The 18786-nt window shown below is 42.7% G+C and overlaps 1 pseudogene; it reads left to right on the top strand.

The window, feature by feature from the left end:
• The first annotated feature begins 310 nt into the window (after positions 1 to 310).
• The window catches only part of LOC147444040 (uncharacterized), a 63309-nt pseudogene continuing 44833 nt past the window's right edge, over positions 311 to 18786 (top strand).

The raw sequence follows: 18786 nt of genomic DNA, 5'->3' as shown, positions 1-18786 counted from the left end.
AATCTTCTTATTCGTCTTCTACTTCATCACGCTCTTTCGTGTCCTGCTTCATCATCCAGTTCTCAATGTCCACTTAAGTAAGCTTCTCTTCTGCAAAAATTAGTGGGCGGCTGTGGGCAGCATTGCATCCTTCTTCAGTCGATGTTGGAGCTGTAGACCTCAGCTAAACTTAGCAGCTCTCACTCTCTGCATTGCGCAGCAATAATGCGCTCCGCTAATTTGCTCCTCCTGAATACCCCATTTGAGCACAATATATTGTCCTCCTCCTCCTCCTCCAGCTCCTGACTCCGGCCACTCGTCATCATCATCTATGCCTAGCCAATATTCAACAACGTCCATGTCATCAGCGCCATCCTCACCTTCACACGGTCCATCTCACCAAACCTTCCTGCAATATCCCTCCGAAGCATCCACACCGCGGGCAGCGGAATATGGTACCTCTACGCCTGTGTCTTCTTCGGATACCCGGCCAGAAGCTTCAAATGCATCACAATATCGGTTGTCAAGGGCATCCTCATCCTCAAGTACGCACATGAACGGTTCATCCAGAGCTTCAGATTCGTCTCAAACCCTCTTTCAAAATTTATTGGGACGACAGAGGAAGCCCTTAAAACATTTCCTACGTCTGTCGTCGTCGGGACGCAAAATTTCGGGCATACAATCCGAAGCAGGGACAAGCAGAGAGGCGGGCAAGCAGAAAGTTGTATGCATCAAGGTGAAGAAGGAGGGAAATGTTTCGCCCAAGCTTCTCACAGGGGACATTGTGATAAACGCGAGTTTGGAAGCTACAATTATAAGTCTTTCTTCCGATCTTGGCAAGCAAGCTCTGTTCGACGGCCTACGGCAATTATCTTCTCGCCCGGGTCAGAAGTTGATCATCACAGTGTTGCGACAAGGACGCGGTGGCGAACCATTCAGGACAGAAGCAAGGCTTGTTACCAAGAATTTGAAGACCAGTTCCAATCCAATCATCCTCCAGGATCTCCGAGACCCATCTCATGAATTCACATTTGAAGATTTCGAGGAATGGACGAAGTAGCAAGGTACGTGCATGAAGAAGTTTTGGACAAATTCTCACAATAAGACCACATTGTGACTTACCTCAACATATGAGCTTCTGTGAGGGAGGCACCGCATATCTAGCTAGGTACGATTGGGGGCACGGGACCACCGCCCCCTGTACCTAGCTAGGTATGCGGTGCCTCCCTCACAGAAGCTCATGATGTTATTCATTGTATGAAAAACACTAGAAAAGACTCCATTTTCCTACATGAGAAAATTTCTAAATCTTCTTATGGTGTGCTCTCCACGTTTTCCATTTCTCTGAAACCAATCTGACATGCATATTGGGCTTGTAAAGCCTAAAACTGATGCAACCCCTTTATATATTTACTCATTTCTCCTTGCGGTGTCTGATGCCATATGCAGAGAAAGCATGATCAATGCCTAAAACAGTCTCCATACAACGTGGATGAAACAGTTTCACAGGCTATAAGCTGGTTCAATGCATCAATAATAAACTCAGGGGTGCCTCTCCACTTTCTCAACATACAAACAGAGCCTTTTGTCTTGGAGCTAGAGGTCTAGAGGTAGAACTTACAAGGAAGCTCCTTTAATCAAAAGCATTTCTTGTTGTGCTCTTTCCTCATGAAGGCCACATTCAGGAATGTTAAAGTGGATAATTCTTATCATCATTTTGCTTGTGATTTTCCCTGCAAAATAATTATGATTTGAAGAGCATCTCGAGCACTGGCACTTATGGTTTGCAGCCGTCTTGTGGTGCCGATAGCATTTATGTGGAGAGAGCAATAAGGATATGGTTTCAATTTGAGTTTTCTGAGCTGGAAATAGAGCTAGAGGCCCGCCAAACTGAAACAAATCTCGGAATCCAAATAGGACTAACAAAAGAGGTAAAGATATCGATTAGCTTTGTAAGATCCTTAAGGGCATGAGTGTGTTACTACTATGTCAGCTTCTTATATTGATGCTTTTGAACAAAGTGCAGGGATTTTGCTATGTGACTCATGTAGGTGCGGACACCCCGGCGTCAATAGTCCACTTACATATGAAGCTAGAGGATGCAGAAAGGCTCGGAAAGAAATTCTTGGTGACTCGAGTTGGGAATGAGAAAGTCCTACCTTGGTTCATGTATGATAGAAAGGTAAGATGCTTTGATGTCCAATCTATCCTCAAAAAACTTAGTGCATATCATCATGTTTGTCACCCTATTTCGCTTCGCGTCCTTGACATGAAAATGTTACCATATACATGTGGTAGTGATGTGTGTGAACACACAAGGATCACCGGGGCATTTTTTCCCTCCTTAGGAGGTTTTTTCCCCCGAGCATTGCATATACATCCATCACTCTAGGGCTATCTATCTTTCCATTGCACACTAAGTAATACACTCTCTGTTGTGTGCCTTGAGATTCCTTCGTCTTCTCCAAGCTGTGTGTGTTTCTCTGCAACCCTAATTCCAACAATTGGTATCAGAGCAGGTTGCGTCCTCCCGAGCTTAGTCACCAGCTGCTCCAGTACACATCTGCTCACTTTCTCCGATTTCAGTGAGCTTTGGTTAGCGTTCAAAGGTTCACAACTCAGATTTTTTATTTGGGCTCATTTCGGCCTGCGTTTCCACTATAGGTAGTACTGCACAGGCTATTTCGTCATTTTGTGTAGAATTTCTGTCAATGCCGTTTTCTGCATAACAGGTGCCTTACAGTCTTCTATGGTTTGTGCTATATAGCACGCGTTGTTCCCGCTCCATTTCTCCTATTTTCGAGTAGTTTTTACATCAGGTGCAGCATTTACCATGGCTGACAACAACAACACAGATGTGTTCAAGATGTTTGGTGCTGAGGACAGGTTGGATGGGGACAATTACCCTATGTGGGATTATATGATGCAACATGTTCTTGTGTCAAAGAGCGTCTGGAACATTGTGCAGGGCATTGATGTACGTCCTGGTTTTGAGGATGTAGGCGATGTTGCAGGTCTTGCTGCAAGAATTGCTGCTGTTAGAGTTGTTTTGCCTATGGCAGAACAAGCTCGTTGGGATGTTAAGGATGCGCAGTCTCATGCATTGATTGCGTTGTCTGTGAAGCGCACCATTGTTCCTCATATCCGTTCGGCAAAATCTGCAAAATAGGCTTGCGATATTTTGGCTGGTCTTTATGCAAGTCGCAATGAGGCTAAAATTGCTTTGCTGCGTAAAGAGTCGGAGTCAAAGATTATGCATGAGGAAGATGATATGGAAACTTTCCTTGCTAGTGTCAAGGATATCAATGCGCAACTCATTTTTGCAGGTGAAGTCATTTCAGACAGTTCCCTTGTGCAGACTGTTCTTGATGCCTTACCAGATTCTTACCAAACTTTTGCTAGTACTTGGAGACTTATGACCCAAGGAAATCCAGAAGTTGTCAAGTTTGATGCATTATGTACATTGCTGTTGCAAGAGTAACTTTCCAGAAAAATAAGACTAGGCAGCGTGCAATTGACCAGGTTTTTATTGCTTCTCAAAGAAAGGGTAGTAACAGCAATGCAGCCACTTCTTATGGTTCTACTGCGAGTGGCAAAATTTTTGTTCCTAATGCTTCTGCTTGCTGCACTTCGTCTTGCAATTCTGGTGATAAGGGCAAAAAGAAGATGCGCTGCCATTATTGTAAAGCTAATGATCACTTGATCAAGTCGTGTCCTAAGTTGAAGGCCAAAGAGGCTAAGAAGAAAGAGGGTGGCTCCACTGCAAATGCTGGTTCCACTACAAATGCAGCCATTGGTAGGTCTTCTGTAAAAGGAGACTGTAATGATGATGTTGATGCAGAATGGGCTTTTAGTGCAGAGTGCACTTACAATCCTGCTGTCCATGATGCATGCTTGTCAATTGCTACAGATTCACATGTGTGGTATTTCGACAGTGGTGCTACAAAGCACATTACCTCACATCGTGAACGGTTTACCTCTCTTGAGTCTGTCCCTCATGGGAATTCAGTCACTTGTGCCAACAATGCCTCTTATCCAGTTCAGGGAGTTGGAAAGATTGTGCTTACTGTTGCTAATGGCAGTTCTTTCACACTTGTTGATGTACTTTATGTACCTAGGATCAAGAAGAATCTCGTCTGTATCCGCACTTGCTAGACTTGGACTTGTAGTCAAGTTTGTGGATGACAGATGTACAGTTCATGATCTCAGTTTTGGTGATGAAATTGTTGTATCTGGGCTTTCGTACTCTAGGCTGTATAAGCTCACTTTGTATGACAAGTGTGGACAAAATTTTGCAAATGCTGTTGCAGATTCAAGGGCTATTTCAGATGCAAAACTTTGGTATGCACGTTTTGGTCATCTGAATTTTATTAGTTTGCTGCGTTTGTAGTAATCGGATATGGTTGCTTCTTTTCCGTCTCTTGAAGCACCTATCAAACATGTTTGTGAAGGCTGTATTTTGGGTAAGATGCAGCGTTCTAAGTTTCCAAAGAATGGTTCAGTTCGGACCACATGCAGGTTGCAGCTTGTGCATAGTGATGTTTGTGGACCCATGCAAACTCTGTCCTTGGGCAATTACCTGTACTTTGTGACTTTCATTGATGATTACTTCAGGCGTGCATGTGTATTTCCGCTTTCGAAGTTTTTATGTGCTTCAAACAATTTTTGGCTATGGCTGAAAATGTCTCGAAATGTACTATGCACACCCTCCGTTCCGATCGAGGGGGGGAGTATATGTCTCATGAATTTAATGCATTCCTGGCTAGATGTGGGATAAAACACCAATGTACAGTGCCTTATACACCTCAGTAAAATGGTGTTGTTGAGAGGAAAAACAGGTCACTGACGGTAATTGCACAATGTATGGTCAAAAGTCAAGCTTTGCCGCATTCTTTTTGGCTTGAGGCCATCATGTGTGCCACTTATGTACTTAATAGGTGTCCTACGAAATCTTTGCAGTCTATTACTCCATATGAAGCATGGCATGATAGAAAGCCTTCTATTGAGCACCTGCGTGTTTTTGGCTGTTTGGCATATGCTTTGGTGCCACAAGTGCAGCGCGGAAAATTGGATGATAAGGCTGTCAAATGTATTTTTGTTGATTATAGTGCTGAAAGAAAAGGTTACAGGTTGTATCATCCGCAAACAAAACGTATTCTGGTTTCTCGAGATGTAGTGTTTGTGGAAGATTCGGTTCAGCCCTTGCTGTCATGTACTAGAGACAGTAATGTAAGCTCAGAGGACAATTATGACACTTTGTTGCCTCTTTTCAGTGGTGGAAATACGAATGTAAGTTCCAATGAGGCAAATGTACAGCCTATGGGGGTTTCTGAAAATGTTATAGATCAGCCTATTACTGATGCCGATGTACATGATGTACTTGATGAGGAAAGGGCTGAAAATGAGCAGGCTAGAGGTATGCCAAAATGGATGGTGCACACTTTGCGTGACAGTAAATTGGATGCACGTTTGTCTAGTCGTACTCGTTCAGGCTCTTGCCATGCATCTTATGCATCAGATTGTTATGCTTTGGCTGTGTCTAGCTTACATGATGTTGAGGAGCCTCTGTCTTTTGGTGAAGCACAGAATTCAGAAAATTGGATGGCTGCCATGTAATCAGAATATGATGCACTTATAGAAAATGACACATGGAATTTATGTGATTTGCCTTCTGGAAAAAAGGCCATTGGTACGAAGTGGGTTTACAAGTTGAAATGCAAGCCGGATGGTGAGATCGATCGCCATAAGGCTCGACTTGTTGCAAAGGGTTATGCATAGCAAAAAGGCATAGATTGTGAAGAGACTTTTTCTCCCACTTGTCGTATGAGTACTGTGCGTTTTCTATGTGCATTGGTAGCTCATTTTGGTTGGGATGTACATCAATTAGACATTGTTACTGCTTTCTTGAATGGTGACATATTTTAGGAAGTTTATGTAACGCAGCTTCGCGGTTTTGTCATAAAAGGACAAGAGGACAAAGTGTGCAAATGTAACTGGGTTGAAGCAATCTCCTCATGCTTGGTATGAGAAATATCACACTCATTTGGTTAAACAAGGCTTTCGTAACAGTCCAACAGAAATCACATTGTATGTAAAGCGTGAGGGTGATGTACTTCTCATAGTGGTGCTTTACGTTGATGATTTGCTGATCACTAGACCAAATGAGAGACATATTGCTGAATTTAAGGCTGATTTTAATGCTACTTTCAAGATGAAGGATTTGGGGATGTTGCATCATTACTTTGGTATACAATTTAAGTAGTGTGATGATGGTATTGCCTTGTGTCAGAAAAGTTACCTAGAGACATTGCTATGTAAGTTTGGACGTGAGGATTGCAAACCTATTGCCACTCCCATGGAAACAGGTTTGAAGTTGAGTCTACATGATGCTGGCGGTCCTGCTGATGTCACTCTTTATCAAACTGCTGTTGGATGCCTCATTTATATATGCAACACGAGGCCGGATATTCAGTTTGCAGTCTCACAAGTCATCAGATTTATGCATAGCCTAGGGTGTAAGCATTGGCAGGCTGTCAAGAGGATTTTCCGCTACCTTAGTGGCACTTTACATCTTGGCTTGTTTTATCCCAAGGGGGGATCATTGCCGCCAAACTTACATGCTTTTTTGGACTCAGATTGGGCTGGTTGTTTTGATACGAGAGTGTCCATAAGTGGTTTTTGTTTAATGCTTGGCAGTTCATGTATATCATGGTTGAGCAAGAAGCAACCTACTATGGCCACTTTGAGTTGTGAGGCTGAGTACAGGGCAGTCTTCACAGCTATGGTTGAGTGTGTATGGCTCAGACGCCTTATGGCTGATTTGGGTGTTGGACAGGACACTGCCAACACTATCTACACTGACAGTCAGAGCGCACTGGCAGTTGGGAGGAACCTAATTTTTCATGCTCACACAAAGCACATGGATGTGCATTACCACTATGTCAGGGAGAGGCTCTCAGCAAGAGAGATCAGCTTGGCTTATGTGCCAACACAGGACAACCTTGCAGATCTTTTTACAAAGGCATTGTCTCGTGAGAAGCTTGAAGCTTTCCGCAAAGCTTTGGGCTTACTCCCCTTTGTGGACTGATCATGTCCTTAGGGCATGGCACTTCCCTTTACTCATGTGCCAGCTCTCGTTCACCGCATCACTCCAGGGGGGATTTGTTACCATATACATGTGATATGGTTGGTTGTCATATGAGAGACTTTGTGCTTATGTTCTAATATATATTTGTAACTATTTTTGACTATTTTGCTTCTGTTAAGGCTATTGTACATTATCTAAACCTAGCAAAGATCATCTTTATGGCTTGTACTTTGTCATCGTATCGATCATATCACAAATATTCTTTGGTGAAACAGGATCATCAACATATGTAATCAACAATTAAGGCTTGTACGATTAATGAGTACTAAGTAGAGTTTAGAGGCCTTTTTTAATGGAGAGATGTAAAGCATGCACAAGAGAGATAATAGAGAGAGTGCACACATGATACATGAGGTTCACCCAAGTGTGGGTTACGTCGATGGAAAATTAGTCACTCTATGGCTTTGCACTTCAAACTTAAAGTAATTACAAAAAGGGATTAGAACCATCAATGGTCCTCCTGCTTAATTCTCTCTCTGCCTTGCTTCACTTCTCTTAACTTCACGCTTCTTTTCATGTGTAAAAGAAGCCTCCTTTTATAACTGAAAAAAGGAGGCTGAATGGGTTTCCCTCTCTCATGAGGGAGAGTCATCCATACACCCATGTGTAGCCACCCATGGGTAGACAAGTCCACCTAAAACTCAATCACTGCTTGTTGAACGTCAATTGTCACTACAACACGTCACGCAAATATCGACGCACATATTGACGCCCTAAAACTTGTTTTAAAAATGAACACTGTTGGTATTAGCGTCAACATTGTATTATCGATAAGGGTGCTGGTTTTTAAAGCGTCAAAATCTACATTGCTTTAGCTATCGTTATGACCACCTAAATATATATTGAAATTAAAATTATTCTTTGATGCCTATTTCCAAGCGTATATCAAAGCCGATTCCGACGCCTATATCAGCACCTGCATCGATGTCAAAACCTGTAATTTTTTTTTGGGCAGAGAGAATTGACACTTGATGCTGCATGTACTGCAGCATCAAGAACCAACCCTCTCTGCCCAAAGGAAGAGTGCAAAAGTAATTGCACTCTACCTACATTTTGGCGCTGAGAAGAATGAGAGGTCGAGTTAGTACAGATTAGTAAAATTGTAAGCATAAAAACCATAAACATGACAAGTTTCCAAACGCATAACCATAACGTCAACTTCCAAACCATAGACACAACGATATGAAGTGTCATGAAATATAATATCTAACCAATCCAGATGATTTTCTCATATTAAGTTGATCATTTAATGTGGGAGAATAAACATGAACAAGGGGTAGAATATAGACATGTGCTTATGGATCTATCTCAACACGGGGCCAAAGTCAAAGGGTCCGAATGAGAGATGGTATGTCAAAGAGCAATGCTAGCTAATGGAGCTTAAAGACCTTAGGGTTAGTTTCATTAAATACCTCCAAAGGTTAGTGTTAAAAGTCCTTAGACCTTAGGCAAGCTAGGAATTTGCTTGAAGTGGGAAGCCAACCCAAGCTTAAGGTGCTTGTTGTGCTTGCTGACTAAGGTGCTTGTCGTGGTTGCTGACTAAGGTGTTTAAGGTGCTCCATGACTAAGGTGTTTGAGGGGCTTAAGGTGTTCCAAAGGTCAATCAAGATCCCTACTCATAGCCTTAATTGTAGGGGCATGAGAGAGAACACACACACCCTCACACAAAGGCAAGCCTGGTCTAAAGAAGCAATGAGGACACATGTCAAGTTCCTCTCCATGTTGCCCTCATAAGGGGCCTAAAGCCTATTCGTTGGCCTCTAAAGGGATCCATGAAGAAGTACGAGCGGAAGTGCGACGTGAGAGAGAGTGCGAGAAGAAGAGCACGACGATATGGTGAACTCGCTCTACTGTAATGTGTAGAGCATAGTGAGTTCTTATTAGGTTTTTACAAAAGAATATGTGTACATACCTGGCGGCCCGCCCACTTACCTGGGCGACCACATTGGGCTTTATACCCCAACAACCTCCCACTTAAAGTCCAATGTGGTACTTTAAGTGTGAGAGAAGCTACTATACAAGCTAATATACAAGAGATGTAGAGAAGTGATGTACTACCCTACACCTAACTGATTGTGAAAATGCGCAAAGCTCTCTGAGGGAAGTCCTTTTGTAAGTAGATCAGTAGGATTTTCTGTGGTGTGAACTTTGACAAGCTGAAGTTGCTTATCCTCGAGCATTTCCCTGATGAAATGATACTTCACATCCACATGCTTTGTCTTTGAGTGATAAACTGGATTGCGAGCCAATTGTATAGCACTTTGACTATCACAATATAACACAGGCATCTCTTCTTTGATTCCCAAATCTGTTACTAGTCGATTAAGCCAAATTGATTCTTTGCATGCCTCTGATGCTGCAACATATTCAGCCTCTGTAGTAGACTGAGTAACACAATCTTGCAATCTAGAACGCCATGATACTGCTCCACCAGCCAATGTAAAGAAATACCCTGACGTAGACCTTCGGTTGTCTAAGTCACCTGCATAATCTGAGTCTTTAAAACCCTTTACACTTAGCTCCTGACTCCCATAGCATATACTCATACTCTTTGTAGCTTTCATGTATCTCAATATTCCTTTCACTGCCTCCCAATGTTTCTTGCCTGGGTTTGACATGTATCGACTTACTACTCCCACTGCAAATGCAATGTCTGGGCGAGTAGCAATCATTGCATACATCAAACTACCCACTGCAGACGCATATGGAATCTTATCCATTTCAGCCTGTTCTTCCTCAGACACAGGACAATCTTGTTTGCTAAGTTTCACATATGGTGGCAATGGAACACTCAATGCCTTTCCCTTCTCCATATTGAAACGTTGCAAAACCTTGTCAATATACTCTGTTTGAGATAACCAAATCAACTTCTTTGATCTGTCTCTCTCAATGCGCATACCAAGTATATGACTTGCCTCACCCATGTCTTTCATGTCAAACGATTTTGCCATCTTTGACTTCAAAGCTGAAATTTCTTCCAAGTGCTTGCCAGCAATCAACATGTCATCCACATACAAAATAAGGATCATCCAACTAGCATCCTTAGCCTTCTTTGTATATAGACAGTGATCGAACTCACTACGTTTGTAGCCTTGAGAAAACATAAACTTGTGGAATTTATGGTACCATGCCCTCGGTGATTGTTTTAAGCCATAAAGACTCTTTAACAATTGGCATACCCAATCTTCCTTGCCTTTCTCAACAAACCCTTCTGGCTGCTGCATGTAAATTTCCACATCTAAATCACCATGCAAGAACGCTGTCTTGACATCCATTTGGTGCAACACCAAATCTAATATGGCAACCAATGCAAGAAAGCATCTCAATGTAGTCATCTTGACCACCGGAGAGAAGACTTCCTCAAAGTCAATGCCTTGTTCTTGCTTAAAGCCCTTGGCAACAAGCCTTGCTTTGTACTTTGGCTGACTATCATGAGCGGCGATCTTATACCTGTAAACCCATTTACAAGGTAGAGCCTTTTTGCCCTGTGGTAATTTAACTAGCTTCCATGTCTTGTTTTTATGCAGAGCTGTCATCTCTGACTGCATGGACAATTGCCAATTCCCGGAGTCCTTCATTTGCACTGCTTCCTTGTAACATGAAGGCTCATTGCAATCAGTCAACATGACATAGTTCATAGATGGAACAAACCTATCAGGAGGTCGCGTGATACGTCCAGATCTACGCACAATAGGTGGCTCAGGCTCAGCCACAACCTGTGGTTCCACTCTATCCTGTCCTTGCTCCTCTTGAGCCCTGACATTTTGTCTTGCACGTGCAGGTCCATCTTCTTGGAAGACAACTCTTCTAATCTCCTCAACCCTCTCTGGTTTAGAATGATATTTGGATTCATTAAAGTGAACATCATTGCTGCGGACAACCTTTCTGGATTCGGGATCCCAAAGTTTGTACCCCATCTCACCAGAATTACCATAGCCTAGAAAGATGCACTTTCTACTCTTTGGCTCAAGTTTGTTCGTAAATTCCCTTGGAACGTGAGTATATGCCTCACAGCCAAAGACTCTGAGATGCTTGTATGAGGGAATTTTGCCTGACCATACCATCTCTGGCACTGAATCCTTCTGCAAAACCTTGCTAGGAGATCTATTTACAAGATAAGCAACTATTGATACAGCTTCAACCCAAAACCCATTTGGGAGCTGTGCATTAGACAACATACTTCTGACCTTCTCTTGTATGGTCCTATTCATCCTCTCAGCAACACCATTTTGAGGAGGATTGTAAGGAGCAATAAGTTCACGGTTTATACCTTTTGACTCACAAAAGTCCTGAAAGGCCTTTGAAACATACTCTCCACCATTGTCAGTGAGTAAGCATTTAAGCTTCTTGCCACTCTGATTCTCCACAAGTGTCACAAACGTTTTGAAAACACTAAACGCTTCATCCTTGTGCTTGAGAAAGTAAACCCGTACTTTCCTCGAGTAATCATCTATAAATGTCATAAAGTAAGAAGCTCCCCCTAGAGATAGGTTAGGCATAGGTCCACACAAATCACTATGAACAAGTGCCAACTGTGTATCTCTTCTACTGCTTCTATGCTTATGTGGCTACTGTGTTTGCTTACCATACAGACAATGTTCACAGAATTCAAGATCATGAAATGAAAAGCCAGGCAAATAACCAGAACGAGACAAGATTTCCATTCCCTTCTTGGACATATGTCCTAACCGGCTATGCCACAAAGAAACGTTCGGCTGCTCGGTTACATTGATTACATTTTTAGAGACATTTGATACATAAATCATGTAAAGTCCTCCAGACTTTACTCCATGTGCTACTGTCATAGAAACCTTGGATATCTTCCACATGTTCTGTCCAAAAGTGGTGACGTAGCCAGCATCATCAAGTAAACCTGTGCTAATCAAGCTCTTTGTAATTGCGGGAACATGTCTCACATTCTTCAGCGTGAAAGAAGAGACATTTTGAAACTTCAATTGAACATCTCCAACACCTAAGATCTCACATGTCTGCACATTGCCTAGCCGAACATGATCTTTAGTGGTCACATAAGAGGTAAACCACTCCTTGTTTGGAGACACATGAAGTGATGCCCCTGAGTCTATAATCCAGTCACTCAGTGCATTTCCATCAGATGCTGTAAGAAGAGCTGAGTCCATTGTATTCTTCAAGAAGTAGATGTCTCCTGACACTAGACTGTCATCCTCTGCAACAGTGTTTGTCACATTTATTTCTTGAATCTTCACTGAGGACTTGTTCTTCTCACCATGGTCTTCAGCTTTCTCTTTGCCTTTTTCTGCTTTCCATTCTCTGCAGTCTCTTTTCATGTGACCCTTCTTGCCACAATGGTAGCATTCTATGTCACTCTTGCCTTTAGCACTGCGGGACTTGCTACGAGACTGATTCCTCTTTCCACCTTTGTACTTTTCTTTGGTCCTTCCCCTGACAACTAAGGCTGTTCCTTTGCCTTTGTCCATTGTCTTTCTATTGGTTTCTTCAGTAAGCAAACTTCCTTCTACACCTGCTATGTTCAAACCATCTGGAGGTGCAGAATTACTCAAAGCTGTGCGAAAAGTGTCCCAACTTTCCGGCAACGTGATCAACAGGAACATAGCTCTAACAGGTTCATCAAACATGACACCTTGAGCTGACAACTGACTATAGATTGTGTTGAATTCATTCAGATGATTGGACATAGGTGTCCCTTCTTTGATCTTCAAGTCAACAAGCTTCTTAAGCCAGTATACCTGTGAAGCTGCACTCTGCTTCTCATAAAGGTCACTCAGATTTAACCATGCTTGATAAGCCGACATCTCGTCTGCTACATTGAAGTAAACGCTTTCTGCCAAAGTCAGCATAATGGTGGAAAGTGCCAATTCATCCATTTCGCTCCATTCATCTTCGTCCATATCTTCTGGTTTTATCCCCTTGAGCTTTATAGGTTTTATCTACTTCTTTTGTACCAACACGTGCCAAATCTGCTTCTTCCACAATGGGAAATTGGTTCCATCCAGCTTCTTGATATTGTAAAGAGCAGTGTCCTGTGATCCAGCCATAGCTATGCTTCACAGTAGTTTACTTTTCTGGGAAAAATTCGGCAGAGTTTCCCCTGTAAACTGACCTCTGAACCAATATCAACCTGTCAAATGAACCAAGAAAGCTTCAGATTTTGCAGAAATTTTGGCAGAGTCTCCTTTGTAAAATGGCTCTAGTGTACTAAAAACAGACCAAAAAACAGCTCCAAAAACCATTGTCTCTCTAACACTGTAAGCTGTGGGTAAACCTGTCCTGCACCTGTACTGTCTCTGACTGTCCTGTCACTATCCTGTAAGCATAGACTGCGACAATGCCTCAACGGCAGTAAAGCAAAGATGCAATCCCAACTGTCTAACTCACAGTCAATACATTCTAGCTGCCTATCTAAGGGTGCTCAAGGGATCGCTCCAAGACCTGTATCACCGAAAGGATCTCAACATTCGAGAATCCCCCAGCTCAATAAAACCTCACTCGACCCTCAACAAAGGCTGCAGTAAATCTGACAGTACATAGAATTCCCACAAAGTCATACATCCACAAATTTCCCACTATATGCTGTAACCACTGCGGCGGTTGTTTGCTGCGTGACTCACAGCCAGCAAACCCTCAACAAACATACATCATCTCTGACAATACATCCCATGTGGAAGTACCTGCAATGTTAGGATGAAATCTGGAATATCAAGGAGCAAACACAAGCTACCTGATGAACTAGTGGATGTCGCCTACAGTCTGTGTGTAGATGCGCCCGTGTCGTATGTGACACGCCTCCAAGAACTGTGAGCCGTCCTTCGATGTGTAGACAGCCACAAATCAACACTCTGGGAGTGTCGATATCCTCAGCACCTACAGTCGTAGGCTGAAAAACCCCAAATTTGCAGAGTCGGATCTGCACCCGTCGAGACCACGTAGTCGAAAATGGCCTGCGCAGACCTTTGTCGAAGCCGAACGGTGGCCGAGATGACCTCAGAATGAAATTCTGACAACACCGAGCTCTTTGGGTTCACCCACGAGATTTGGGGCCATGTCTTTGCCTGTCGAATTTCACTCCAATCTGAGTTGGTGTCTCTAGCCTCCTGCAGTGCTGCCCCGAGCCTCAATCTGTGCTCTGATACCAGTTGAAGGAGTACGAGCGGAAGTGCGACGCGAGAGAGAGTGCGAGAAGAAGAGCACGATGATATGGTGAACTCGCTCTACTGTAATGTGTAGAGCATAGTGAGTTCTTATTAGGTTTTTACAAAAGAATATGTGTACATACCTGGCGGCCCGCCCACTTACCTGGGCGACCACATTGGGCTTTATACCCCAACAACCCAATGAGATTTTAGTTTATTAATTAATTGTTTATCCATTTATTCAAGTTCTCTCTCTCAAAGGAGAAAGGAGGATACTTGTCCTAATGCTAGCATGGTTGCTTGATATGCACTATGTGTGTGAAATCGGCTAGGCTTGTAGGGGTCCAATCAAATGCAAGTATGAGCTACAAGAAGGGGTCGACCAAAGCAAGCTGGGGGTGTGCTTGGGGGGTATACTCTCTCTCACACACACACACTCACATATTTATTATCACTTGGTGAAAGTGCAAGAACTCCATCTCCTTCTCCAAGCTTGTTGAAAAGTTGAGAGCCTACACCAACACTCTTGGCTATGGAATGCAAATCCAACCAAGAGCCATAATTCAATGCTTAATCTTTCCATCTTCTTCATCATCATTATTGTGCTATTATGCTATGTTAAGCAAGAAGAGTGATGATAAGTGAGGAACTATCTCTTTCTCGTATGTTACTTGTTCTTCCTCTTCCCTACCCTCATTTCCTGCCACTAGCTCTCTCCCCCTTTGAAGATGTTTGAGGACTTGGGACTAAGGCCGGGGATGGTTACTACTTTTACAAAGGTTATGTTATGCTTGTGATGCATGAAGTTTCCCATCTTCATTTCATCACCTAGGTCTCAAGGAACCCAAAGATTGTATTGTACCAAGTCTCTCTTTATGGGAGAATCCAGAAAACAAAAGCCTATTGGAGAGGGGACCGGCTCCATAAAAATCCGGTCCTCAACTATTGTCAAGTTCTCTAATTCTCTCTCTTGCAAAAGTATTGTTCATGCCAAGTTAATTAAGTATAATGGTTATGTTGCTACTGCTTATTAAGTTCTCTCTCTATGTTCTCAAAGTAGTCTCATAAAAATGCTTACTATTGTTCTCTTAATCCCGTTCTTCTCAAATGTTCATAGGCAATTTCCATTACATTGTGGTATCATAGATATTGGTTTCTCTTTTCTTGCTTAAGAAGAGAGGTCCTTAAGTTGTCCATGAAGGGTTGAACTTGTTCATTGCAATAGGGTAAGTGGGACAGGGATATCTTGGTTGAAAAGGACTTAGTTTGAGGTACACCACTGGGAAATATAGTCTTAATAATGGAGTCTCTCGAGGCTTGCCTTTGGCTTAACCATTATTGAGCTACTAACAAGACCAACATGAACCATAATCAATCGAGCAATGTTAGACCCTCTCCACTAGTCTTTGTAATCAATAGTCCCTAAACCACGGGTGTGGCTGCTTGAGGACTAATTTTCAAAGGTAAAGAAGAGTAGTGACTAGGTTTTCTGAGGGTAGCAAAGCATAAAGTAATTTTATACATAAGTTTAATAAGCATGGATGATAATAATTAAGAGAGTAGAATGAATATTGAAAACTTTGATTTGCACATGAAGGTGCTAATGATGATGCCTCCATGTTTGTTAATTATCTTGTTACTAGGTTGCAAGAAGCTATGAGAAACCCTACTTTTGCAAGCCGAAGGTACTCAACAACTTCGTGCTTATGGGATTTCCCTTCCTCTCTAAGACGAGAGAGAGCTTAGGAAGCCTCTTGATGAGACTCCCATAAGAAGACTCTCTCCCATAAGAGAGGGAGAATCCAAAGAACGAGAAAGAAGCAAATCACTAAGTTCATTTGAAGATGTGGCTCCACAAAGACAGCAGTCTAGACGATTGCCAACTCCTCCCAAGAGGAAACGGCCAACCCATTGTCCTTCTCCTCGTCACTTCGAAAGGGAAGAGAGGAAACAAAGCAAGAAAAAGGCAAGAAAGTGGTCACCCTCTTCTCCTTCTTATTCACCTTCCTCCTCTTCCGATGAAAATAAGAACTATTCTCCTAGAGAATACAAGAGGAGAGGACATTGCAAATCATACCCTACTTGGAGAAGGTCCCAAAAGCTCAAGAAATTCAAAGGGGGAGGAAAGAGTACCTCTTTTCTTACCTATGATGGCACCTTTGGTGCTGTTACCATATACATGTGGTAGTGATGTGAGTGAACACACTACGACCGCCGTGGTATTTTTTCCCTCTTTAGAAAGTTTTTTCCACCGAGCATTGTATATACGCCCATCACTCTAGGGCTATCTATCTTTCCATTGCATACTAAGTAACACACTCTCTATTGTGTGCCTTGAGCTTCCTTCGTCTTCTCCAAGCTGTGTGTGTCTCTCTGCAACCCTAATTCCAACAATTAGTATCAGAGCAGGTTGCATCCTCCCGGGCTCAGTCGCCAGCTGCTCTAGCACATGCCTGCTCACTTTCTCCGACAAATATTTCGGGAGAGCTAATAGAGTTAACAGGCAATTTAGTCATTTTGTGCAAAATTTTTGTAAGTGCCAATTTCTGCATAACGGGTGCCGCATAGTCTTCTACGATCTATGCTATATAGCACGTGTTGTTCCCGCTCCATTTCTCCTATTTTCGGGCAGTTTTCATATTAGGTGCAGCATTTACCATGGCTGACAACAACAACACAAATGTGTTCAAGATGTTTGCTGCTAAGGACAGGTTGGATGGGGACAATTACCCTATGTGGGCTTATATGATGCAACACGTTCTTGTGTAAAAGGGCGTCTGGAATATTGTGCAGGGCATTGATGTACGTCCTGGTTCTGAGGATGTAGGCAATGCTGAGGATGTTGCAGGTCTTGCTGCAAGGATTGCTGCTGTTAGAGTTGTTTTGCCTATGGCAGAGGAAGTTCGTTGGGATGTTAAGGATGCGCATGCTCATGCATTGATTGCGTTGTTTGTGAAGCGCACCATTGTTCCTCACATTCGTTCAACAAAATTTGCAAAACAGTCTTGGGATATTTTGGTTGATCTTTATGCAAGTCGCAATGAGGAAAAACTGCTTTGCTGTGTAAGAGCTAGAGTCGAAGATTATGCATGAGGGAGATGATATGGATGCTTTCCTTGCTAGTGTCAAGGATATCAATGAGCAACTTATTTCTGCAGGAGAAGTCATTTCAGACAGTTCCCTTGTGCAGACTGTTCTTGATGCCTTACCAGATTCTTACCAGACTTTTGCTAGTACTTGGAGACTTATGACCCAAGGAAATCCTGAAGTTGTCAAGTTTAATGCATTATGCACGTTGCTGTTGCAAGAGTCACTTTCTAGAAAAAACAAGACTAGGCAGCGTGCAGTTGCACAGGCTTTTATTGCTTCTCAAAGAAAGGGTGGTAACAGTAATGCAGCCACTTCTTATGGTTCTGTTGCGAGTGGCAAAAATTATGTTCCTAATGCTTCTGCTGGCAGCAATTCATCTGGAAATTCTGGTGATAAGGGCAAAAAGAAGACGTGTTTCCATTATTGTAAAGCTAATGATCACTTGATCAAGTTGTGTCCTAAGTTGAAGGCCAAAGAGGCTAAGAAGAAAGAGGGTGGTTCCACTGCAAATGTTGGTTCCACTACAAATGCAGCCATTGTTGAGTCTTCTGTGAAAGGAGACTGTAATGCTGATGTTGATGCAGAATGGGCTTTTAGCGCAGAGTGCACTTATAATCCTATTGTCCATGATGCATGCTTGTCAGTTGCTGCAGTTTCACATGTGTGGTATTTCGACAGTGGTGCTACAAAGCACATTACCTCACATCAGGAATTGTTTACCTCTCTCGAGTCTGTCCCTCATGGGAATTCAGTCACTTGTGCCAACAATGCCTCTTATCCGGTTCAGGGAGTTGGAAAGATTGTTCTTACTGCTGCTAATGGAAGTTCCTTTACACTTGTTGATCCACTTTATGTACCTGGGATCAAGAAGAATCTCTTGTCTGTATCCGCACTTGCTAGACTTGGACTTGTAGTCAAGTTTGTGGATGACAGATGTACAGTTCATGATCGCAATTTTGGTGATGAAATTGTTGCATCTGGCCTTTTGTGCCGTGGGCTATATAAGCTCACTTTGTATGACAAGTGTGGACAAAATTGTACAAATGCTATTGCAGATTCAAGGGCTATTTCAGATGCAAAACTTTGGTATGCACGATTTGGTCATCTGAATTTTGCCAGTTTGCTGCGTTGGCAGAAATCTGATACGGTTACTTCTTTGCCGCCTCTTGAAGCACCTATCAAACATGTTTGTGAAGGCTGTATTTTGGATAAGATGCAGCGTTCTAGAAGTTTCCAAAGGATGGTTCAGTTCGGGCCACATGCAGGTTGCAGCTTGTGTCCTGATTATGTCCTCAAGGCATGGCACTTCCCTTTACTCATGTGCCAGCTCTCGTTCACTGCATCACTCCAGGGGGGATTTGTTACCATATACATGTGGTAGTGATGTGTGTGAACACACTAGGACGGACGGGGCATTTTTTCCCTCTTTAGGAGGTTTTT

Source organism: Adiantum capillus-veneris, chromosome 13 (assembly GCF_014529385.1).
Source record: "Adiantum capillus-veneris isolate H3 chromosome 13, ASM1452938v2, whole genome shotgun sequence".
Taxonomy (NCBI): Eukaryota; Viridiplantae; Streptophyta; class Polypodiopsida; order Polypodiales; family Pteridaceae; genus Adiantum; species Adiantum capillus-veneris.
Note: the sequence above shows the minus strand (reverse complement) of the source record. Positions and strands in the feature narration are given on the sequence as shown.